The sequence below is a fragment of the Rhinolophus sinicus genome, linkage group LG05 (genome assembly GCF_036562045.2).
Source record: "Rhinolophus sinicus isolate RSC01 linkage group LG05, ASM3656204v1, whole genome shotgun sequence".
Lineage (NCBI taxonomy): Eukaryota > Metazoa > Chordata > Mammalia > Chiroptera > Rhinolophidae > Rhinolophus > Rhinolophus sinicus.
The window spans coordinates 89346585-89372193 of NC_133755.1; the positions used below are offsets into that span (position 1 = coordinate 89346585).

Sequence of the window (25609 nt, forward strand, 5' to 3'; positions counted from 1 at the left end):
TATTATATTATATTATATTATACCGGGTCTTATAGTAAAATAAGACCAGGTCTTATATTAATATTTGCTCCAAAAGACGCATTAGAGCTGATTGTCCAGCTAGGTCTTATTTTTGGGGAAACACAGTAGATAGTCAATAAATATTTGCTGAATGAATGAATGGACAATGTCAGTCCTGCTCTGGATCCAGGAACGTATGTGACATCAAGATGAATGAGACACAAAGGTGGCCGCTGATCACACGCTACCCATGTTACCTCCCTAATCACTGGTAAAAATATGCAATGGGACAGATCCCACCCTCCCTTCAGAATGGCATAAATCTATTAATCAATTCCCTCAGTGTATAGTCTTTCAATCAGAAAAACAAAACAAAATTCCCATAACCCTATTTCAAAAAATAGTTTAATGGTATTGGAAAATGCTCAGCTTAGTCTGACAATTAAGTTTGCGAACTTGTTGCAACAATGTTGCTAACCTTTTTTGATATCAGAGGGATTATTCATTATGAATTTGTACCAACTGGACAAACAGTTAACCATGCTTACTATCTGGAAGTGCTGAAAAGGCTGTGTGAAAAAGTTGCGGGGGAGGGGCCGGTTTGCTCAGTGGTTAGAGTGCAGTGCTCAGTACACCCTCGTCGCTGGTCAATTCCCACATGGGCCAGTGAGTTGCTCCCTCCACAACTAGATTGAAAACAATGATTTGACATGGAGCTGATGGGTCCTGGAAAGACACACTGTTCCCCAATAAAAACTAAATAAATAAATAAAGACGACCTGAGCTTTTCACCAACAATTCATGGCTCTTGCATCACGACAATGCACCAGCTCACACAGCACTGTCTGTGAGGGAATTTTTAGCCAGTAAACAAATAACTGTATTGGAACACCCTCCCTACTCACCTGATCTGGCCCCCAATGACTTCTTTCTTTACCCGAAGATAAAGGAAATATTGAAAGGAAGACATTTTGACGACATTCAGGACATGAAGGGTAATATGATGACAGCTCTGAAGACCATTCCAGAAAAAGAGTTCCAAAATTGCTTTGAAGGGTTGACTAGGTGTCAGTGCATAGCTTCCCAAGGGGAATACTTCGAAGGTGATCATAGTGATTTTCAGCAATGAGGTATGGAGCATTTTTTCTAGGATGAGTTTGCGATCTTAATTGTCTGACCTCGTATATATAACCAAGTCAGTGGGGGATTCAAAACTGTAATATACCACACAATCCCAATTTAAGGAAAATAGCTGTCTACATAGAAATAACACTGGAAAGAAATATACCAAATGTTAACAGTGATTATTTCTGAATACTGGGATCATGGTTCATTTTCATTTTTTTATCTATAGTTTTCAGTTTCTATAATAAGCAAGCATTTCTCTATAGTGAGGAGAATTCTAATATATGAGTGTTTGTTGTGCTTGTTAGTAACTGGACCAGCTACACATGTCCTCACTAAGGCAGGGAGAACCCAGGTGACACCTTCCTGAAATGGATGCTGGCCTTAGAAAGCTTCCAATCGTTAGTATCAGCAGCAGATACGCATGTCCGTGCAAGGGCACAAACACACGGGCACAGTCATGTTACTCCTAAAACAACCCTATGAGGAAGGTACCATTAGCATCTTCACATTATAGAGGAAGAAACTGAGGCTCAAAGAGGTTAAAGTAACTTGCTTAAGGTCTCTTATCAGAGCCCGGTCATGGATCTGCGCCCGGAGTTTGAACGCAGGCAGTCCAGCTCCAGAACGGACACTCTTACCCACCCCACCAGGCTATATAAACTCAAACAAGCGCCTCCCACAGTGGGGAGGGCTATCATGGGGAAGGGTGGCAGCGGACATGCTTGGTATATTAATACATTGCGTCATTTCGTTCTCGCAACTACCCTGAGAAAAAGATATTCTTTTCATCTCCCTGTTATAAACAAGGAGAATGAGACTCAGACAGGGGTTTGAACCTCTGCTGTGATACTTCAAGCTTACTAACATAACAATCCCTTTACTTGTCAGTTTCCTCCTCTGCAACATGGGGATAATAATCCCTCCCTCACTGGTTGTTGGGAAGTATTAGGTGAGAAAATAGATTCAAAACACTCATCAGAGTGTCTATCATACGTTAAATGCTTCATAAATGTTAGCTACTGCTACCGTCCTTGATTTCAAAGTTCACAGTCTTCCAATGGTAACAGGTTGACTTGCTAGGTGAGCAAAGGAGAGGCATTGAGTGATGCCATCAGGAAATGTTTGATGAATGAACGGAGTCCCAAAGGAGGTGCTATCAGAAGGGTCCTTGATGGACTGTGTTTCAGCAGCCAGAGGAGGGCAGGGGCACGCCCTGGAAGCACAGGGGACATGGTTTGTTCCTGTCCCTCACCCTGGCTCTCCCCTGCACTGCACCCGGCTCTCTCAGCCTCTGTTCCTTACTGCTGGTCTCCCGCCCCTCTGCCCAGGGTCCCCTGCTTCAGCTGTTTCCTTAATCAGGGCCTCACAGCCTCTGCAGCAGGGAGTGGGAACCCCCAGCCCTGGGATGGCCCCTGATAAACAGCTGGAGCCTTTGGACGTAGAATCTGTCATCTCCATAGGAAATGCAGAAAACAAACCAACAGAGCCAGGGGGGGAACGGCTGATAATAAGTCACATTGCTACTGTGGGTCCCTCTACTCTGTCCTTCTGCCTCTGCATCTGGAACCTCCTGCTTGTCCTTCAAGACCCAGTGCAACAATGTCTGCTCTCCACAAAGCCTCCCTTGATTGTCACCCAGCCCCCCACCCCTTGCAAGCTTCCACTGCCCACAGCACAGAATCCGTTCCTGCCATTTATTGTATTAAGGGAAAACTTCTCACGTGTTGGGGTCCCAACCAGCCTGGGAGCTCCAGAAAGCAGGCATTCTGTCTCAGCTGCCCAGCACAAAGCTTAGAAAATGTCTGTGGGAATCCTGCAATGATGGAGTAACAATGGGTAGACAATGACATACGCATTCAAAAATCTATATATTAAAACAGAAAAAAACTGTTAAAATATTATGTAGGAAGATGGCAAGGAATTTTTAATTTTTCCGAAACAATAATTAGCATTTTCATATTTTAGCCATAAGAGGTTCACTTAGAGGACATTCTCATTTCACTTGAGCGATCTAAGAATAATGTCTTTTTCTTTTAGTTTTTTATACCCAAAACAAAATAAAAATTATATCTCCCACTACTTTTAAATGTTAAGATTTGAAACTCACTTTGATTAATCAATGAGATATTGCAGCCATGTTCTAAAATGTACAAATTAGATATTCCTGTGTTTTCAGGCAAACTATTCCATATTTTCATAGAGCCACTGTAAATTGCAGTCTATTTCATGCATTAATGGTATGGGTTTGTTTTGTATAAGGTCAGAAACTTAAGTAAATTTACATAGCATAAAAAAATGTTATGTTAAAAAAAGGAAAATGCAACACTGGGCATGCAAAATGACCCTAACTTTGTAAAAATAAAAATAATTGCATATGAATAGTATTCTATGATCTAATTTTGAAAGAATAAAACTTTGAGTGTATGTGCACAGAAAAAGGTTCAGAAGGACACATGCCAACTCTTCACACCGGTTTTCCCTGGAGGGTGGGACTTGGAGGGTGGGGTGTAATTTGCATCTTTATTTTCTTCCTGTCCGTAATGTGTTTTTACAATGATAAAGTTTGTTTTACTTTTATAATTACAATTTTACTATTCAATTCAATGAATTTTAAAATTAAATATAAAAACTAAGTAGATATTTAAATAATTGCATGAAAATTATTTAAATAATAAAGCTAGAAGGCTAGAAAGAAACATACAAAATGTCAAGAGGCCTGTCTTGGGTGGTAAGAACTATGAACAGTTTGTCTAGCTTTTTCCTATTTTTCTATATTGTCCAAATTTCCTATACTGAGCAAGTATTCATTTTATAACTTTGTAAAACCTTTTTAAAAAGGCTGAATGAATCACTGAAGGAGTGAATGCACGGCTTTTCCCACACCCTGCTCTGTTCCTTTGTTTGAGCCAACATGCAGGAGATTCTCGGATGTCCTCCCTTGCTTCACTATGTGGGATCGGGTCCCCAGAAGGACCCTGTCCACAGGGGTGCCTGGTTCAGGCCTCCAACCAGAGTGCCCTGCCCAGATCTGGACACTTGCGTGGTCGTGAGGGGCTGGAGTAAGAATCCCTGGCTCTGTCAAGATGGTCATGGCACCTGCTCTGCCCTGGCCTCTGCCTCCTAACCCTCCAATCTCCACCCATGCACCTCCAGGGACCACTCAGCTCTCCCAGAAGCCCTCCCCGAACCCCCAAGTTTCCCAACGCTCCCTTGCCTGGGAATACAGTTTAGTAATGACATAAGCTGCACCCCCACATGACATAGTACCCAGGAGGACACGCTACCCAGGAGGTGGCATATGTGGGGGAAACAGCTGAGTGGATTTAAATGGGGCCTTGAAGAATGGCCAAGTTTGGACAGACAGGGTGGAGGGGAGGAGGATAAAAGGGCGCTCCAGGAAGGGGGGACAGTGTGAGCAAAGGGATGGAAACAGGGACACCCGGGGTGTATCAGGCACCCTTGTCGGCAGGAATCGGGTTATAAAGGTGGATGGATGGTGTGGACTGAGTGAAATAAGTCAGACTGAGAAAGACGAGGACCATATGGTCTCACTTATACGTGGAATCTAAAGGACAGAATAAACGAAGAACAAAACAGAAACAGACTCATAGATACAGAGAACAAACTGATGATGGTTGCCAGAGCGGAGGGGTGTAGGGGAGCTGGGTAAGAAAAGGTGAATGGATTAAGCAGTACAAATTGGCAGTTACAAAACAGTCACGGGATGTAAAGTGCAGCCTAGAGAACATAGTCAGGAATGTTGCAACAACTATGTATAGTGCCAGGTGGGTACTAGACCAATCGGGAGGATCAGTGCCTAAATTATATAAATGTCTAACCATTATGCTGTACGCCTGAAATTAATATAAAATAATATTGAATGTCAACTGTACCTGAAAATAAATAATTTTTTTCAAACAGTTGATTGTGGGTCAAAAGGTAGAAAGGTGGATTGAATCCAGATGCTGGCAGAACCAGAGCGTCATGGTCACTCAAATTTGATTTCACAGGCCCTGGGAAGCCTCTGAGGGTCTTGGAGCAGGGGTGCTATAGAAACGCACAGTAATCCAAGTAGACGCTTGTGAAGGTCTGGGGTAGGCAGCCAGGCACAGCAGCAGGGAAACTGCAGAGGGGAAACTGCAAACTTTGTTGCCACGTAAAGAGCATGTCCTTAAAGGGAGAAAGTCATACACATGGACTGCTGGCCATAAGCAAGTCACTATTCTACCGACCTAAATGCTGAAACTGTCCTGAGGTGAGATGAGATAGATTGCGTGATCTCACAAATAAACTCGCCCACGGTCATTTTGCTAGTAAGCAGTCCGAGCGATGTGAATCATGTCAGCCTGAACCCAGAGGCCAAAATGCCCTTTTCCCATCTCACTTTTGTCTCTGACATCTTTTATATTCCCCAGCATCTAGTACTAGGGTGGTTCAGTACATACGAGAATGAGTGAATGAAGAAATTAATGAGCAAGTGATTTGGATCCCAGGCTGGCAAAGGGCCTCTGAGCACACATAAAAAGGGTGGAGGTGGAGCGGAGATGTAAGGTTAAATGGAAAATAAAACAAACAATCGCTTTGTTACCACTTCCTCTGGGGCTGGGTCACGGTTTTTAACGGTGTGCTGCAGGCACATACAGTCTGGCACACGCACATCCACACAGAGACACACAAAGAGCTATTTATTTATTTCCTTTGAAGGGGTAAATAAAGATCAGGTCAAAACAGGCTCCCCCCAAACCGCCAGGGGGTCTTCCCCAGGTGTTGATGCAGCACTTGGTCTACAGAAGCCACAGGTGGCCGCCTACTCGTGTCACCCACCTCCCTTTATGCATGTGTGCCTCTGGTTCACCAGGGAGACCTCCTGTGCAGTGGGGAAGTAGGAAAGGGGGGAGGGTGGCAGGGCAAGGCTTCCTCACCCCTCCTCCAACGCGGGCCTGAGCAGCAAAAGTCACCCACCCACCCAAAAGAGTCAACAGTGGCATGGCATGGGCGCTGGCCCACGTGTTGGCAAAAGGTGCTGGAAGCCCCTGCTGGGTCGGGTAGGCAATCCGTAGATTGCTGAATATTTCAGGGAGAGCTGGGTCAGGGGGCACCTCTGGGTAAATACCAACCTATGTGGAGGTACCATCGATCCTCATTATCCCTGGATTCTGTATTTGCAAGTTTGCCTACTCACTAAAATTCACTTGTAACCCCAAATCTATACTCGTGCCAATTTCGAGGTCATTTGTGGACATGCACAGAACCGTGAAAAATCTGACACACGTGTTCTCAGCCAAGGCTGAACAAGGCGGTGCTCTGACTTCTCATATCAGCTCTGATGCTAGAAACAAGTGTCCTTTTCGGTCTATTTAGTGCCGCCCTTCTCTGCATTTGTGCCCTTTTTGTTGATTTCACTGTTTAAAATGTCCCCCAAGCGTAGTATAGCTGATCTGCTAAGATCCTAAGTGCAAGACAGCTGTGATGTACCTTACAGAGAAAATACATGTTAGGTAGCTTTGTTAAAACATGAGTTACAGTGCTGTTGGCCAGTATTGACAAATCAACAATATGTATTAAATAATGTGTCTTTAAACAGAAACACACATATACACATAAAACAAGGTACGTATTACAACGATCAGTTGGTGAAAATGTTGAGACCAGAGGCTCAAAGGAACCCAACCCTGTATTCCCCTAGGAGCAATGGTTCAGTACTCACTAACTCAGGGTCCGTAGCTCCGTTACAGAACATAACAACCATGAATAACAGTAATCGACTGTATTTCAGTATAATAATCAGGCAGCCATATCTTTGGGTACCTGTAAATGCCAGGCATCAACTCATCGATCCACCAGCCACCATTTCTGAATACCTGCTAAGTACAAGACCCTACACTGAAAGCCAAAAATACGGGATGCAGACCGGACCCTTGTCCTCCCACTGACCACAGACATAGGGGCATGTGACTCTGAAGGTTTTATTTATTGATGTGGCGTAAATTTGGGGGTTCTAGACCAGTGTTGGGGCCTAAAACTTTTACCAAATGTTTTCCTCATACTGGCAAACACCTGAATCATAGTAACAGCTGAACACTTGCCATGTGCCAGGCACTGTTCTGTGCACTTGGTGTACACGAGGCCTCCTGTAAGGTAGGCAACTATTATTATCCTCATTGGACAGAGAGGGGCACTGAGGCACAGAGAGGTAGAACGTTAAGAACTCACTTGGACCACACAGCTGCTGGATGATAGAGGGGTTTATGCCACCCCCAGTGACATGAAAGGAAAAGACAGGCTTCATCGTGGAAGGCTCTCAGCCCTCTGTTCCCTTTGCCATGCCAATGGCATTGTTCCGTAGCAAGAGAGCACGCAGTGACACAGAGGGGCCACGCTGACGTGCAGGCAGGAGCAAGCAGAGCCTGAACTAGGCCATGCCTCAGGGGCTACAAGGAGAGAAGCTGACACACACAGGCAGACAGAGGGCCTAGGATATGCGGTGCAAGGAAGAGGGAGCAGGGCAACCCTCTGAGGAGGCGAGGGCCTGGCGCCTCTCTTCCTGGACTAGCTGGGGGAACTGCAAGGCGAAGAAGGGTCTGGGGAGGAGTCTGACAAACCAAAGGCCTCACAGAGGAAGTGTCCCCACACAGATTTCCACTTTCCAAACCACCCCCTTTCCTGGGGCAGAGAGGTACAGTTGGTGAACTGGAGCCGTGGGTAGTAGGAGGGAGGGATTCCACCCAAACTTGAGCACTGGAAGAACAGCCAGGTTTGGAGGTGGGGACGGAGAGGGTATCTCCCCTCGGCTCAGAAGAGAAGTCACAAAACTCAACAACTGAGAAAAAGTAGATTCCACGCCTGGTATGTGACAGAGAAGTGAAACCGCAACTCCAATGTCTGCCCCACCCCCTCCCTGATGGCAGCCCCCTAGCCCCTCCACACACACACACACACACACACACACACACACACACACTCCCCTAATACCTTCCCCCAGCCCACACTGCCCCTTGCCACCCTAAGATGGCAGGCTTCCTGCTCAAGGTGCTGGCCTGCCACATGCTTTCATGGGCTCCCTCTGGGTCTTTTGAGCTGAGTCACAAGGCTGGCTGTCTCAGAGCTGCAATGTCCTGGTCTGTCCTCTATGGGGACCAGGTGAAACCTGAGGGCTTACGAGTTCCGAGTTCCGTGAGGTAAAGGGCTGTGTCTGTCTTGTTTTTTTTCTCTTTGGCCCACACTGAACACCGTGCCTGGCACATCCATGACAGACACTCGAAAAACAGACAATGGATGGACAGAATGAACGAACGAACAAACGAACGAACGAACGAATGAATGAGTTAGTTAATGAATGAATGAATATAAAGTGAGCACTGGACCTGAGACTGCCTGCCAGCATCCAGCACCTGGAGGTTCACATCTCCAGAGACAAAAACCGTTTCCCTCATTTTTGACAAAGCTCAACCTCCTGCCTCAAGTCTGCTCACTTTCTGTCACTGAGACTGGCCGTTGGAGCTCTGGAACTATCCTTCTCTCACCGCTCAGTGTCTCCACCTCCTGCTACTGGAGATGGTTACATTTGATCCTCTCAACTACCTAGCTCACTGAGGTGTGAGGCCGTGACCGTCTCTCCCCCATCTGAGAACAGCATGGCTTCCTAAAGGGGAGGATACGGTACTCGTCAGTGAACCGCACCCTGATCCATAAGGACCTCCATAAGGACCCCCAAGGAATTTCTGGTCAGGGTGAGGGAGAATCAAACCCTCGATCTCTGACCTGAGATGAGGCAGTCCAGGGGAGAGGGCATTACCCCAGAGGGTACTGGCCCCTCTGCCCTGCCCTCGCCTTCCCCCCAGAAAACTCCATCTGATAACACTTTTCTTAGAGATTCCACATAGAAAAGCCATTCTCATGCACGTGACATGGTTCTCTTGGTCCCTTCCCATCTAGAACCTGTGACAAAGATTGCTAATTGCCCCCCCCCCCAAAAATCCATTCTCCTTCAGGTACCTTTCACACTAGAAGCCCCAGTATGGAGGATCTCCAAACTCCCTGGCAGGTAAGTGTAGCAGGTGACCAACTTTTGGCCAAAGGGGTAGGTGATCTGGCAGTCTTTAGGTCACATCCTGAAAAGGAAGGGCAGCCTCCTCTTTCGCATTTTTCCTTTCCCACTGGCAGGGTGTCATGGACCCAGGCAAGTGGTGGTGTTCTGTCTTCAACATCCAAGGTGACAGAGAAACAGCTTCATGGGAAGAGCTTGGGTCCTCAGCACTGTCAGTCAGGCGGGGCAGATCACCCACCCAGACTTGTATATGAGAAGTTTCCATTCCGTTGTAGCCCGTGATTTGTGGGTCTGTCTCACAGCAGTCTGGCCTCCCCCCATGCCTCTCACAGCCCCTTCTCTGGTGCCAGGATGCCCACAGGTATAAGGTGCGTGAGATGGGTCTTGGCCCTTCAGCTCCTTATCACCTAACTCCATCAGATCGGCTTTCCCAAGTGTTAGAGAGGGCCTGTCAGGTAGCTAAGACACCCTTTGAAATCCACCCCCGCGGAAGCAAAATTGAGGCCGGAGGTGAATATCTCCGTCCCTCACATTACGCTAGTTATTCTTCCCTTATACTGACCATTTCACTAATTAGTTCTCTCCTTTGTGAGAAAAGTCTCTTCCATGCTCAGGGAAACACTGTACCTTGTCAGGCCAACCCTGTCCTGGGGGAAGGCAGTGAGGGGGGGCAGAATATGGGCTTCCGGTCAGAGCCCAAGTCTCCAGCTTACCCCTTAGCAATAGTATAATGCCACGTATCTGTTAGCCTTTCTAAGCCTTGGTTTCTTCCTTTATAAATGAGGGTATTCGTTGCTCACAAGTTTGCGAATTCAAGATTATACACTGGCAACGTCCCTAGCAGTGGGCCTGGCACATAGTAGGTGCTCCCTAAACGGTGGCTATTATTACTGTGGAGATAAGTGTGTGAATATTGAGGACACAGCTGGAGGAGAGCCCTGAATGAACTGCCCAAGGGAGGGTGGTCAGAAAGGGGTTGGAGGAAAGAGTTGGGGAGAAGAGACTGCGGCCAGAAAGAGGAAGAGAGAGGTAGAGTGGGAGGGATATGAGGAGAGAGGAGAGGAGAGGGCTCAGCGGTGCCCACATTGGGCAGGAGGGTGGAAGGCGCAGCTGTGGTGTCTATATCAGCTGCCTCCAGCTCACACAATTCCTGTGCCATCGCACGTTGTCCCCAGCCCTGCACTTCTGTCTGGGTGGGCCACCCCCTCAGCACCACGATCATTGCTGCTGCCCCGTCAGCTGCTGTTTCTTTCCTCATCTTCCTTCCTGCCTCTGATAGGGCAGAAGATGGGGATGGGAAGCAGCTGCCTTGCCCAGCAACCTCCCTCCTCCTGGAGGCTGGGGCTCCCCAGGGTGGCGGTGAAGAGCCCAGGCTCGTAGACAGATAGGCTGGCTTCCATCCCGTGCTCTAGCCTGTAAGAGACGGCGACCTCAGGAAGTTATGTTTGTCTAATCCTTCAATTTCCTCATCCACACAAAGGAATAATCGGGCTTCTGGGAGGAAGGAAAGACATCACGCACGGTGAGCGCCTGGCACAGTGGCCGGCCTATAGCAAATGTGCAGTAACTGTTAGCAATCAAGCAGGCTTCACGGGCATGTGAACTGTGTCGTCACACAGAACCCCTTGCCCAGAAGTGCCCCACACCTGGCTTAATGCTATGTTGTCACCATCTTGAGATTCTTAATCATGTTTGAACGAGGAGCTCTGCAAATTATGTAATTGGTCCTGGCTATTATTAGCATGCATTTATTGAGTCTGCTGGTGGGGGTTGGGGATAGCTTTGGGGTTTGGGTGAGAGAGGAGATGCCTAGCAGTCTGCTGGAGATGTGGGCCATTTCAGGACTTTTGGGTCGTCAGAGTCATTTAAGTACAGCGATGGGGGGCCCTGCCAGGTTGCCAGCAGTTAGGAACTGTGAGGGAGTGAGACCTCCCCCACGTACACCCTCACTGGACACTGGGGATGTGTGGGGGTGCCCTCCCCTCAGACTACTAGGCCAGTGTACAGCCCCGGGAGCCCACCACTACCTTCCTCTTTCAATGATCCTCCCACCAAGGGCAAAAGTGCCCGACGTACCTCAGAGCAAACACCCACCCATCTGCCCCCTGGATTTAAACCTCTTTCTGTCCAGGACACAGGCCATGTACAAGCTCAGGAGGATAGGAGTTCCCTCCCGAGTCCCTCCATCTTTAGGACATAGAAGTAGTACGTGGTGGGCACCAGCGCTGCACAGAAAGCCCTCAGTGCCCGGGTCCAGCTCAGTCTCTCTGTTCAGGGTGGAACTGGAATAGGGGTGACATAGAAGAAGGGGTGTTACGTACTACTCCTGGTGGCCCAAGAGGTTGGCCTGGCCCCAAGAGATGGAGAAGATCTGCTCCTTCTAGCTCCTTGATTTAAAATCCCAGGCTAGCAGATCTAGAAAGTAGTCTGGAGTGTTTGGGGCAATGACTTGAAGCCTCAGGGATACGGAGCTCTGCAGGGGGTTCCTCGGAGTTGGGGCACCCCCAGGCACTATGATGAGGAATGACCTCCCATAGCGGTCATAAGCCACCTCAGAAGGCACATCTTGTACCTGCTGTCTGTCTCCCCTCCTGGACTGTGAGTTCCCAGGGGGCAGGGCCCACCCACAGTGAGGGCTGGCCAGATGTTTGCAGACCCAGACATCAGGACCACTGCATCCCCTCCTCCCTGTCCCCACACACACACACTGCCCAGGTCCTGCCTCAGCTTTCCCAGACTTGCCACCCAGCCCAGCCCTCTTCTGTTCCTGGGCCTTCCTGGAGCAGCCCACGTGTGAGTCCAAGGGTGGCCCAGTCTGGCAGGTGGAGCCCAGCGCTGGATGAGGCCCCACTCCATCCGCGTCCGGCCACCTGTCCTGAGTACTCACTCCCTTCCAGACAGCTGGAGAGCGGCCCCAGAGCCTTTGGTTAAGGGGGAGCGAGTGTGGGAAGGTTCTAAGGGAGCTAAGCCAAGGCCGAGGGAGGCCCTTCTAGCTGCTGGGGGTACTGAGTGTGCACGTATGGGGGCGGGGTGGGGGAAGGCACTTGGGAGAAGTGGGAATTGGAGGTGGGATCAGAAACTGGAATGTGGAGTTCGTTCTCCTGGGGGCACAGCTGTTTATTTTGATCTCCCCTGTCAGCTGCTGCATATTCCTTATCTTGGGGCTCAATCCAGACTCCACCTCCTTCTCTGTTGCTGAGCTGGAGAAGGCAGATATAGTGGGATACAGTCCTGCTCCACGCTCTCACCATCTTAGCTCCTCGCTGCTCCAGGCAGCCAAAAGGGACAAGGAGAAAGCAGGCCCCCCAAACAAATGTCTGCCCCACACTGCAGACCCACTCTGTGCCCTCCACAGGTAACTGGGTCCTGGAAGTGAGTCATCTAACATCAAGACCCACCGCCAACTGCCAGCCACCTGAGTTGATCACCCCAGAGTCGCCTGCATATTTCAGTTTTATTGGTGCCATAGGATCTAAAGGGCCAGCAGATAGTGTTGCCTTAGCTGGGAACTTGGGGCAGAGGCAGCTGTCACCTCCCAGGCCACACCCGGCTCCCCTCTAGGTGGTCACACTGAACTCCTCATGCCGAAGTTTTACTTGGCACTTACTGTCTCCGATGAGATGCTATGAAAATAAAAAGACTGATTTTCTATATACTTATGGAAACACAACTCATGACTTGTTTTGCATTTTTCATGTTATTAAGGAACCAGAACATTTAGCAAAAGAGTAAAAAGTAGAAAAAAATCACCCATAGTTTCACTGCCCCAAAAAACAACCACCGCTAACATTTCAGAATATTTTCCAGTCTTTTCTCTATTTATGTGTGTGTATGTGTGCGCGCATAAAATATTTAGTTGTAAATATATTGTACGTACGATTTTGCATTCTGATTCTTTTCCTCAACGTTACCATATAAGTAATTTTTGTGATAGCACATAGTTTTTTGCAATTCACATTTTTAATGGCTATCTAATATTTCACTTGATATACAGTTGACCCTTGAACAACATGAGTTTGAACTGCACAGGTCCACTTACACATGGAGAGATTTCAATAAATGCTGTAAATGTATTTTCTCTGCCTTATGATCTTCTTAATAATTTTCTTTTCTCTAGCCTACTTTACTGTAAGAATACAGTATATAATATATACAACATACAAAATATGTGTCAACCAACTTCATATTATTGGTAAGGCTCCCAGTAACAATAGGCTACTAGTAGTTTAAGTTCCGGGGGAGTCAAAAGTTACACATGGATTTTTACACTTCACAGGGCTCGGCGGCCCTCACTCCATGTTGTTCAAGGGTCAACTGTACTAGACTTTGCTTGAGCATGCTCTACTGTGAGGCATTTCAGTTGTCCCAAATTTTTGTCACTGTGTATAATACTTCGATGAAAATCATCAGTTTTTTTCTAAAATTACTTAAATTATGGTTGGAGCCTGGCAAGTAGAATTACCAAGGCAGAGGGTCAGGATATTTTGGAAGCAATTGATTTCTGAAGGGAGAATTCACCACGTGACAACGCCACCGGAAGGGCAAGAACATGACCATTTAGACCCACTACAGTGTAAGGACACCACTCCGTTAGGGATCTTTTGGTGTGCCTAAGTCAGGGTACCTTTTGTAGACTATTCATTTTTTTGCTACTAAGCATCCAGTTCCCTTTCCAATAACACTGCCACTTCCCTTTGGGGGATTCCATCTCCTCTTGCGCAAATCCAGGAGCCAGGCTGCCTGACCGGCATCAGAGAAACTGGGGTGCGGGGCCGGCCCATCCATTCCTACCATGCCTAGCCAGGCAGACGTGACTGGTCAGCTGCTGTCATCTCTCTGTAGGCTCCTCTGCCCAGCCCTCAGGCACTTTGTCAGTTTCTGCCCATTTCCAAACCTGGTTTTGCAGCCTTTCTCACAAGTCTATGAATTCCCAAACTTCTTCCAATACATTCTCTTTGCCTTATATTGGACAATCCGTTTCTGTTGCTTGAGAGTACTAACTGATATCTTGCCAACTTAGTGTTTTCCAAATTGCAAGGCAGGCTATTTGACTGGGTCATGAAATCATGAAGCTCATCATGACCAGCATTTTCAAAAAATGAAACAACAGAATAAAAGTACATCATCTGGAGTAAGGTAAGTATTATTTCATGAAACCTGTTTGTTATACACACACGTGTGTGTGTTTGCATGCGTGTGTATAAAATGGTTTAAAAGGAAAACATTTCTAGTTTTGAAAAACACTGTCCTAATTTGAGTTACTTGGGAACAAAGAACAATCTCCCCTAGGTGTTTTTCATATTTCTCCCCAAATCTTTAGTACCTAGGAAAATGTAATTCCTTGCCAAGAGGACCGTATAGTTCAAGGTCCTCCCACTATTTTCTCCCCATTCCTAGCTTGACATCTCCTCCTACCCTTTACATACTTAATGAAAATAGACGTCTTTTCCTCCTGGTCTTTAAATTATTATATAATGGCACCAATATTCTACCAGCTACTCAGGTCGAAATATTCTGGGCTCGTAATTCTTGACTACCGTCATTCATTCATGTACTGAGCACTGACTGTCACCTAGGAAGAGAGAAGACATGCAAGCAGCCAATTACAACACATGGCAACTACATCTTAGAAGTATGAACAGTGCCTAACGGAGAGGGAAGAGCGATTTCACAGAGCAGATAGTTCTTCCTACCCTTCTACCAAATAATTACTAAGTTCTGTTGCTTCTACCTACAAAATACTTACTAAGTTCCATTGCTTCTACCTACAAAATATTTTGCCAAATCACCCCCTCATTTCCATTTCTACTGGCGTCACCCTAGTTTCAATCCTTTTTATAGTTTTGGTGTAGACTTTCTCACCAATTCTACTTTTCTACTGCCCTAAAAATCATCTTAAAACAGTTCTGATCATGTCGCTTCCTTTCTCAAAAGCCTTCAATGGCTCCCCATTACCTACTAAATGAAGTCCAAACTCCCTAGTTCATTCAGCTTCTTCACCGTCGCCCCACATTCCTTTCCAGCTCTATGTCCCACTAGGCCAGTTATGCTCTAGAACCGTCAGCAATGTTCTCCCTTTTCAACTACATATCTGTCTGAGGCCAGATGTTCTTCATATACACCCGCTAAAACAACTTATTGCAACTGACTGAAGCAGATCTGATAATCCAGCTGTCTTCTATTAAGTCAGGCATTAAAGAGATTTGCAAAAACGTAAAACAAGGCCACACTTTTCAGCAATTTTTATTTTTTGCTTTGGAACATAGTTATTATTTTATAAAAAACATGTTGCTATGTTAACATGAAATGAGTCTCTTATTGCTCCTTTAAAGGAATTAACAAGACTTTTTTAAATTTCTCATTTAAAAATTTTTAATAGAAATTAAATGTCAGGAGCTACAACTTTCAAAAACAAAAGCTCTTTGGGGTCCTCAATAATGTTTAAGGATTTTAAGTGTTCCTGAGTCCAGAAAGTTTGACAACTATGGCCTTAAGTCGAACACATCAGTTTAAGCAGACACAGTCTTTGAAACACCCCAGCCCTCTCCATTCTTTACCATTATTCATGTCTCACCACCTTGCCCCAGTGTGTTACTAGCGTTTATAAGCCATTAAAAAAAACAAAACAAGAAGTGGTCATATTAAGAATTATTGTTATAGAAATAATTAATAATTCTAGAAATAGCCACTCATTATTTTAGAATCAATAATAATATAAAGTATCAGTCAGCCTGATAATTGCCATAAAATGAGAATAGAAAAATGATAATATGGTTTTCAGTAAAAAAAAAAGATATTCAGAAAAATAAAAACACACAAAAGCGACCACCATTTAAAATTGCTCCTGAATAGAATTTCTAATCAAGTCCATGCCTCTTTTATTTTCTCAATGGCACCTCCGAGAAGAAATTCCTGGTTAGTCCATCCAAAAGCAACTGCTCTTTCCTCTAAATTCCCACAGCACCGTCACTCAAACCTTTCTTGTGGCCCAGGGAGCTCATAAGAACCCATAAGCAAGTGCATACTGAATTCCTAAATGTGCACATTTAACTATCACAAATTCAATTATATCTACTGGAGAAGACAACTACCAACCACAGAAACCTACAAATTGTTTATAAAAGGTGGTCCCTTATCCCAAGCTCAACATAACGTTCAACCAAAGACTTGGCCACCTGTCCCAATAAAAACTGGCTATGCTGGAGATTCTTAGAGATGGGAGAAAATGCACAAACTCTGAATACTGATTTTTATGAGCAGTTTAAGAAGACTTTCACAGTAACTTTGAAGCATATTTCGTTTTTACACTGACTTTGAACTCAACACTGCATAAAATGCGGCCCAACTAGGAAAGAAGATTGAACGAGACCTCTGAAACCTATAGTTGTTGTTGGAAGGAAATGCCAGGTGGGTGAGCCCAGGAGGACGAGAGACCCAGTCGTGTCCTCTGGACAGGGTATGTGGCATCCACCCTGGGCTAGGGCTGCTGCCCATTTGGGGCTGGAGTACCTTGAAGGTCAAGGTTGCAATTCTAGCACTAGGACCCAGCTTAACCACCAACTCCAGAGGTGTGCCTGTAAACACCACCCTGGTGCCACACCCCTGCCAAAGCTTGAGAGTCGAGGAGAGAAAGGAAAGAAAAATGAGCGTTGGAGGGGGAGCTGGAGGAAGCTTGTTTTCACCATCACCATAGTTGGGGCGGCTGTGGTCAGGCTGATTCATCCAGGGCTCCTCACCCCCTGCCCCACCTAGCAAAGCTCACATCACCACCACCCACTCCTGCTTCCTGGGTCGTGTGTGACACCTGACCTGCCTGCTGGAGCAAGGCTGGGCCCTCCTTGCTCCTTCCCTTCCATCTTGCTTGGCTTGGTGGGGACAACCCTGAAGGTCTGGCCAGGAGCACTGAGGGATGGGGGGGAAGTTCTGGGCTTGCTTGGGGGACTCGTATCCACACCATCACACCTCCACACACTGTCACACACAGAGGCAACTCAGGGGTCTACCAGCCTGCTCTACCTATCCCAACGTGGTGTTCAGGGCAATGTCTCAACAGGGCACCCGGTATCCTCACACGCCCCCTGGTGGCTGGGCGCACACATGCGTGTACAGGCACAGACAACGAGCATGAGAAGTCAGGTCAGAGTTGCTTCAGTCGCCAGGCTCTCTCTCAGTACTGACCGGCTAAATGACCTCGAGCAAGTTACTTAACCTCCGTCCTTTGCCTATAAAATACGGAAACCTCATAGGATCATTATGAGGAACAAATGAGAAATGAGTTAATAAATACATGTATTTATTACACTTACTTACTTACAAATGGTGTGTAGTATATATAGGCAGTTACAACAGTCCCTGACAGGTGGAGGTATTGCGAAAAGATATGCTGTTATTATTCCCAAACATCTTTGCTGCCATGGGTCTGGGAAGAAATGAAGGTTCAGAGACATCCACACAATCGATTCCTACAAGGAATACCAGAAAGGACTCCCAGGACCTGTGTCAGAGGAAAGGCAGGGAAGAAGCAGGGACAAGTACGACTTTCTGAGGACCACCCAGGAGGCGCCAAGCTCACGTCTAGTAACTGTAAAGAGAGTTTTGCTTTAGAACCCAAGAGGCTGGGCCCAGGCAGAAAAAGACTCTGTTTCCTTGGAGACCAGGAGACCTGAGGGTAAAACTCAGCCTGGTCAGGTGGAAGTTAAGTCAATTCCAAGAACAGATGGAGGCTGCCCCTCGGACCAGCAGGCACCAGCTGACTGGAAGGGAAACAGAGAGGGCCTGGGAGAATCTGGCCTATGCAAAGCCACTCAGTTCATTCGAGAGTTTGTAACCTTAAGATCCTCTCCCACTGTGATGAAAATAGATTCCACATCTGAACAGTCTCCAAGTTTGTGGTTCTGTAACAGATACTGCTTAGAGAAAAGGGGATGGAGCTGAAAGGAAAGGAAAAAGCAGCCTTGACTCTCAGGGGCCTTGTGTTGGGAGGGAACAGCATTCCTCTCCTCCATAATCCAAAGACAGCTTATGAAATCCACTCACCAGAGAGGAATAAATCCTCCCCTGGGTCTTACTCAGAGCTGGTTCTGACCAGAGCACCCAGCAGAATGAGCTCAGTAAACTGGAGCTTAGGAAAGAGTCAGACCAGACAGATGCCTCTATGGGGACAGGCAGCATGGGGGCCCTCTGTGCCCCATCCTCCCTCCCTTCCCCTGGCCAGTCCTCTCCTCCTTCCACAGCCTCTAACTCCTCCAGCTGGAGCTCAAGTTGGAGCCCACACTCTGCATCTGTCTGAGGCCCTGCTCCGGCTTCCTTTCCCAGAACACAGGGCCCCCAGGGGAGGGGGCAGAAGGAGAGGCCTGGAGGGAAGAGAACAGAGAACAGGAGGGAGGGTGAGCTGGAGCAGACAAAGCTGGGGCCAGAACTGGGAGTTTCTGGGACAGCCCCAATTTCAAGTATTCTGTTCAACTGTCTGACCACAGGCCAGAACTTGCGGGCCGATTTTTATTTTAGAAAACAGGGTGAAATTAAGTAATAGATGGGGCGGGGAGGAAAGAGAACAGAGCTGCCTCTTTGGTTTTGGGTAAGCCCCGTGTCCACCCCACGGAGCTCAGTCTGTGAGATGACTAGATCGATGACATGATGACGGAGGCTATCACTTATAAGGTCTTATGCCCTGTTTGGCACTTGGCTGGACTTTGTGGATTCTCTCATGAGCCTAGTGCAGAGTACGGCTCCAAAGCCTCAGCCCCCTACTCTGAGTAACTACTCTGTGCCTCAGTTTCCTTGCTATAAAGGTACGATAATAGTGCTTCCCCTGCAGAGCTGTTGTGAGGACACAGAAAACTCACATTTGTCATAGAGTAAGCGTGCAATGGACATTAGCCATATTTGGACTACTACTCAGCCATAAAAAAGAATGAAATCTCACCGTTTGCAACAACATGGATGGACCTAGAGGATTTTATGCTGAGTGAAATCAGTCAGACAAATACTGTATGATCTCACTTATATGTGGAATCTAAAGAACAAAATGAATGAAGAAACACAACAGAAACAAACTCATAGATACAGAGAACAGACAGATGGTTGACAGATGAAAGGGGGTTGGGGGGAAGGGTGAAAAAGGGGAGGGGATTAAAATACAAGTTGCCAGATATAAAAACAGTCATGGGGATGTAAAATACAGCTTAGGGAATACAATCAATAATATTGGAATAACACTGCATGATGTCAGACGGGTACTAGACCTATTGGAGTAATCACTTTGTAAGTTATATAAATGTCTAATCCCTATGTTGTACACCTGAAACTAATATAATATTGTACATCACCTGTAATTGAAAAAAATTTTTAAATAATACATATTTTTTTTAAAAATTAGCCATTGTTAATCCTCATAATGACCCAGTGAGGTGAGGACTATCTTATGCCCACTTTACAGATGAGGAACTCAGTTTCACCCAGCCAGGCAGGAGACAAGCTAGGACTCAAACCAGCGTGGTTTCTCTACTGAGCACAGGCTCTCAACACCTCCATGAGAGAAAGCACGGGTTAGTGGTCATGCGCACAAACTTTACAGCCAAATAGTCAGACTCCAGCTCGGCCCCTGACCAGGTGCGTGGATGGAAGCAAGCTGCTTAACCTGCGATGCCTTGGTTTGCTCATCTGGAAAATGGGTATCCTGCCTCATAAGGCTGTTGGAGAGAGCACATGAGTTACTAAGTGCTTGGAACATTACTAATGTGTTTCCCCAAAAATAAGGCTATAGGGACGGAGTCCCAGAGAGCGGTTTCCAGGCTCTCAGTCTCATGTGGAAACATGCTGGCTCGGGTATTAGACGGCCATCAGCTGTAATCAGACGGCCATCAGCTGTAACCGGTTAGCCATATAACTGCCGTGGCTGTGCTGGCAAGTTGGTTGGTTGACAGAGAAGAGGACAACAGATTGCGGATCGTGTGGCTCCTGCTTCCTGTGTCTCCAACCCAGCCGCCAGAGAGAATATAGTGGTATGATTCCCCTATCTATGGCTCCGTGGGTGTTCCTTTTAAGTCTCACCATACTCTGTGTCCACCCACTGAAAGCGGAAGCGGGACCAGAGACCCTGTATGACACATGGCACAGCAAGCAGGATATGGTGCCAGCCAGAATTTTCAAAGGAGTAATGGAGTTTATATGTATGAAAGCTCAGTTTTGGGAGGCCCATGAAGAGCGGTGCCGGGGACCAGAGGTGCGGTCGGCCTGGGAGACTCGAGCCTCCCGATGGCACACCACCCTCTTGGCCATAGAAGGTGTCTCCTTCCTTTTGGTGATCTGCTGCTGCTGTAGGCTTCGAGGGTTGTGGACATCTTACACCGAGGCCACCACCCACTCAGACACCTGGCACTATGAGCAAGATTCCGACCAGGTAGAAATGGCGTCTGACTCTGGGCAGGAGGACATGTGGCCCCCACACAGTGTGTGGTACCCGGTAGCCACTGTTCTCAGGAGTTGGACCCCCGAGGGGCGGTGGGAGGACATGGATGGCTCTTTGGCCAGCGTAGAGAGGGCCCTGCAGGCTCTGGCTGAGCGGTTGCCGGAGGAGGGGAAGGCTACAGCCGGCCCGTGGGCTGGATGTTCACCGCGTTGCGTGGGAACACGGAGGACGCGCTTAATGAAACAGACCTGCTATGGGACCAGCAGCCCCGGTGGGAGGCGCTGGAAGCTCGGGACCACCAGTTAAAGGAGGTTCTCACCGCGCTGCATCATAACTCAGAGGAAGTGCTTGCTGAAATAGCCCAGGTGCCCCGTGACCAGCCCAGCAAAAGTTGAAGCATGAACAACCTTTGGGCCGTGGGGGCATTGCTGCCGGTAACCCAGTTGTGACTGAGTTCATGACCTATACCCCTTACACTCCCACTGAGTTGCAGGAGCTGGGGAGGCGGTGCCGACAACCCAATGCACTCTGGTTGGAATTTTGGAAACAGTTGCATCTGGAACAGCAATTCCAGAGAAGCCTAAAGAACCCTGGGAAAGTGCGACCCGTGTCCCTCCAGGACTTCATGTGGCCGCTTGAGGCCGACTCCTTTCAGCTTGATTAGGTGGGGGGCCAAGGTACCCGGTCAGAGGGGATGAGCGGGGACCGGAGGCCCCATATGGAACTGTGTGTACATTGGTCCCCCTCTAATGTGCAGAGGGTTTTGGCCCTAGTTGACACTGGCGCAGACTGCAGTCTTGTTTATGGGAACCCAGAACTGTTCCCTGAACCAGCAATTTGCATTGATGGCTATGGGGGGGAAAGGCTGTGACTGTAAAAGCTGTTTCCTTACCACTGGGTATAGGAAGGCTTCCTCCCGCCCACAGAACCTACATGGTGTATGTCTCCCCCGTCTCAGAATATATTCTAGGGGTAGACGTGCTACATGGCCTCAGTTTACAGACGTCGGTTGGTTGAGAGAAGCAGATGGCGGACTGTGGATCGTGTGGATCCTGCTTCCTGTCTCCAACCCAGCCGCCCCCAAGAATATAGTGGTGTGAACCCCGATCCATGGCTCTGTTGGTGTTCCTTTTTGGCCTCCCCATACTCTGTGTCCACCCGCCAAGAGCGGGAGCAGGACCAGAGACCACGTATGACAAAGACCTACTGGAAAATAAGCCCTAGCATGATTTTTCAGGAGGACATCCCCTGAACATAAGCCCTAATGTGTCTTTTGGAGCAAACCTTAATATAAGACCCGGTCTAATTCTCGGGGAAACACGGTAGTAGCTATCACCTCTTTCTCTGAGCATGCCCTCCGTGGTGTCTTCTGGCCACATGCCTTGAAACTGCACTCTGTCCTCACACTGGGCTGTATCTGCTCTGTACCTGGGGCCCCAGTGGCTCTGTGTCCCCCAGTGGGTCTGAGGGGGCAGCAAGCAGATCTGGGCTGACAAAGGAGGCACCAAGCAACCCCACTCCTCCCCCTTCTTCCACAGACACCACCTCAGTCCCCTGCTCTCTCACCTTAGGAGTGGCTGTCCTGGGGGAATTTCAATCAGGGTGGGAGAACTGGTCAGGCCACTGAGGTCAAATAGTTTTAGAGAGGCGTGGCTTTTGAGGTCCCTTAAAGGAGATAACATGGGTGCCCTGTTATGCCTTTGAAGGGTATGAAAAGCGATGCCCCTGAGGGCTGCTGGCCTTGCCCATTGCGCCCAACACTTGGGTTTTCTATCTCAAGGGCAGAGGAAGGTCAGGGAAGGGAAAGAAAGTGTGGGAGGGAGGGGATCCCAAACCTGCAGAAGGGAGCCTGCCCCAGGGCAGAGGCCTGAATAGTCTGGCCTGAGCCGGGTAGGAACCTAAGAGGCATTTTATGGAGGTTGTGCAGGGTCAAAAATAGCATTCTGGGCTCCGGGGTGTAGATGGGAAGGGACTGGGGAAGAGGATCCACACAACCAGCTGGCAGCGGATGGACGAGGTGGCGCTCTTCACCCAATCCAGCAGCTTGTGGGGCGACACAATGGACAACAGCCCCACCTGGCGGACAGACGGGGACCACCAAGGGCCAGCGAGTGCGGAGGCGCAAAGGGACGATATATGGAAGAAGCCGATGAATAATCACACAGCAGGTTTAGAGGTGGAAGAGGCTTTGGGGTCTTCTAGGTGGCAGAAGCCCATCGTAAGCATGTGCTCTAGACTCCCCTCGGCGAGGAACTGACTTCTTCAGATGGGGATTAGGCGATTATTTGTTAGAAAGTTCTTATGCTTTTTAGAAATCCGGCTCCACCAGTGCCCTTTCCCCCACCTGGGGGCTTCCAAAGGAGCACAGCTATAATACCCCTCCTAAATCTTCCTCCAATTTGGTTCAGCCTTCCCAAGTTTGACCTCAAACTTTCAGCCATTGCATCTTCTTTTTTCAGTGGGTTTTTTTGTGTTTTGTTTTAACTATACTAACTTCCAAGGAATCACTTCCAATTCTGTACCCAAACCCCTCCCCCACCCTGCCCACTAGCAGCATCCTTTTTAATACATCTTTGGATTTCAGTCTTTCTGTTGTTCAGGGGAAGCTGATGCTCTGTTTGGCAGTGAATTTAGACTTCAAGAGCACAAGCTTTGAAGTCAGATAGACCAACTGTTCAAACCTGAGCTCCACCACTACCTAGCTGTGTGACCTCAGGCAAGTCTCTTGGCCTTTCTGAGCCAGTTTCCTTATCAGTATTGGGGATAGAGGCATTCACTACCTGAAGTGGTGATTAGTAAATAAGATAAGGCAGGAAAACATTTAGGATAGCCCCTAACTGGCCATTATAACCACATTCCTCTGAGGAATGTGGGGCGGTAGGCAGTGCTTTGAGAAAAGCAAGGTGAAAGGGCAGAGAGGAGAAAAGAAGACTTAGTGGAGTTAGCCTCTCCCAGTCAGTAGGAATCCCAGGTGAAATCCAAAAATGGGTACCTTGTTCCAATCCCATTTCCAGGGGCAGCTCTGGCCACACCCTCCTGTTGTAACTGGGCAGGCCTCAACTGGTCTTTAAAACTCAGAGGGTTTAAAATTTAAATGTCTTTGAGGGCAAGAGAAACACACCAAAATAAACACATCTACCCGCTGAGCAACGAAAGGGAAACTTGGCAGGGGCCCCAGAACTTTCCCCACCCCAGCCCTCCCTAAACTTCCTCTTGTGGTTTCTCAAGAGTACAACCTGTTCTCTCCCCAGCCTGAAGAGTGCCTGGGGCAGGGGGCTGGGCACACAGAAGGTTCCACTGCACCCCACCTATGATGGAGGAGGAAGGTGTGTGTGTGTGTGTGTGTGTGTGTGTGTGTGTGTGTGTTGCAGCCTGGAGGCCTGTAGAGTTCTCAACTTTCACATCCTGCTTACCAGTTACCTTGGAGGCCACCCTCTACCCTCCAGCTCAAGCACCAACCCCTGTTCCCCAACACACACCCCTCTAACAAAGATAGATGGTAGGGGGTGGTTTGACTGCAGGCAGAGAGACACAGCTTCAGGGTCTCTCCAGATCTGTGCAGAGGGCTCTTGGGAGAAACCCAAACGTTCAGAAAGGTAATGGGAAAATGGCTGCAATCTATGGAACCTCTGCCCCATGGCCTGGTTTGCATCACGGGCATTGTCCCAGCCTGCCTGGAGGGGTGAGGTCGGGTCCACAGTGCAACTTTGGGATGCAGCAGCTGTGGGGAAGAGAGGTGAGCATCTTAAGATTGCTTCCACTCCTTGACGGTCTTCCTTACTCAGCTAAGTTGGATTGTTCCTCCTGGGATCCAGAATATGAGGATCTCTGCTATTCTTAAAGATTTCCAACAAAAGAGGTGCCTTGGTTTCCCACCTCCCAGATTCTGGCACATCACATCTATGTTGAGTTCTTTCTTGCATCAAACCTTTGTTTATTCCTCTTGGTGACTGAAGCTTAGGAAGCTCATGCGCTGACACACACACACATGGCCATTAGGAGAGGATACCAGCCAGCTCTGCTGTTACCTCAACCCTACTCCAGGCCTTCTGGGGCTCCCTGTGAACAGCACCAGCACCCACGCTCATACAGGACGATGGAGTCCCTTTTGGAAACTCCTAAGCCCTTGGTTCAAGTGCATGTTCTATGTGGTCAGAGGCAGGCTTGCCTAGTAGTTAAGAACAGGGCCTCCTAAGTCATGTGACTTGGCTTTAAATCCCATCTCTGCCATTTATTTCTCATGTCCTCCTTAGGAAAATTACTTCTCTTTGCCTGAGTGTCCTCATCTATAAAATGGAGATAATCTTGGTGCTTACCTCATAGGACTGTATGGAGGATTAAATGAGACATTACACCTAAAACATTTAGAAGAGGATCTGACAGCACCATTAAGCATTAGCTAGTATTCTGAACCCTTAAAGGAAGGAACAGGGAGGAGAAGGTCCCAAGATCTGGGCATAGACTGGGATCCTGCTGGAATTCTCAGAGATGCTTTTGATTCTAACTTCCAGGGGGGTAGAAGCTCTGACTTGTTTCCCATTATGTCCCCAACATCTAGCCTGTGCAGACGGCATGACCACAGCAGACAGTTGCTGAATTCATAAATTGTTGTCAGTCATCTCTCAAAGGAGCCCAGGAACTGAAAGAGCAGAAAAATCTGCAGAAAACCAAAGGGAGAGCCAGTTCTTTTCATCCTTGTTGGGTCCCAAAGAGAATTGCGGTGGGGGGCACAGAACAAGATTTTTTAGAAGAAGCAGTCCTAGAGTCCAGGGATGGGGAGTGGGTGCCCCAAGATTGTGTGGACTGTCACATCACTCCCAGGTGGACCTTCCCAGCCGCATCTAGCTGGGAATTTCTGGGTTCTTGGGGACCAGCCCAGAAACTTGCCTTCCCCTAAATTCATCATGTTCATTCCCACTTCTTCATTCCTAGACAGAGGGTTAAAGAGAGCAGGAAGTGCTTTTGGGTCTCTGTGGTACCCCAATGCCCAACAACACAATCAGGGTTCAGTACTGCTCCATGGA

The 25609-nt window shown here is 47.9% G+C and overlaps 1 protein-coding gene across 3 annotated transcripts in view; it reads right to left on the minus strand.

Annotated features, from left to right (window-relative positions):
• Window positions 1-25609, minus strand: part of CCND3 (cyclin D3) — an 84753-nt gene that overhangs the window by 57305 nt on the left and 1839 nt on the right. The gene's annotated exons all lie outside the window — the stretch shown is intronic.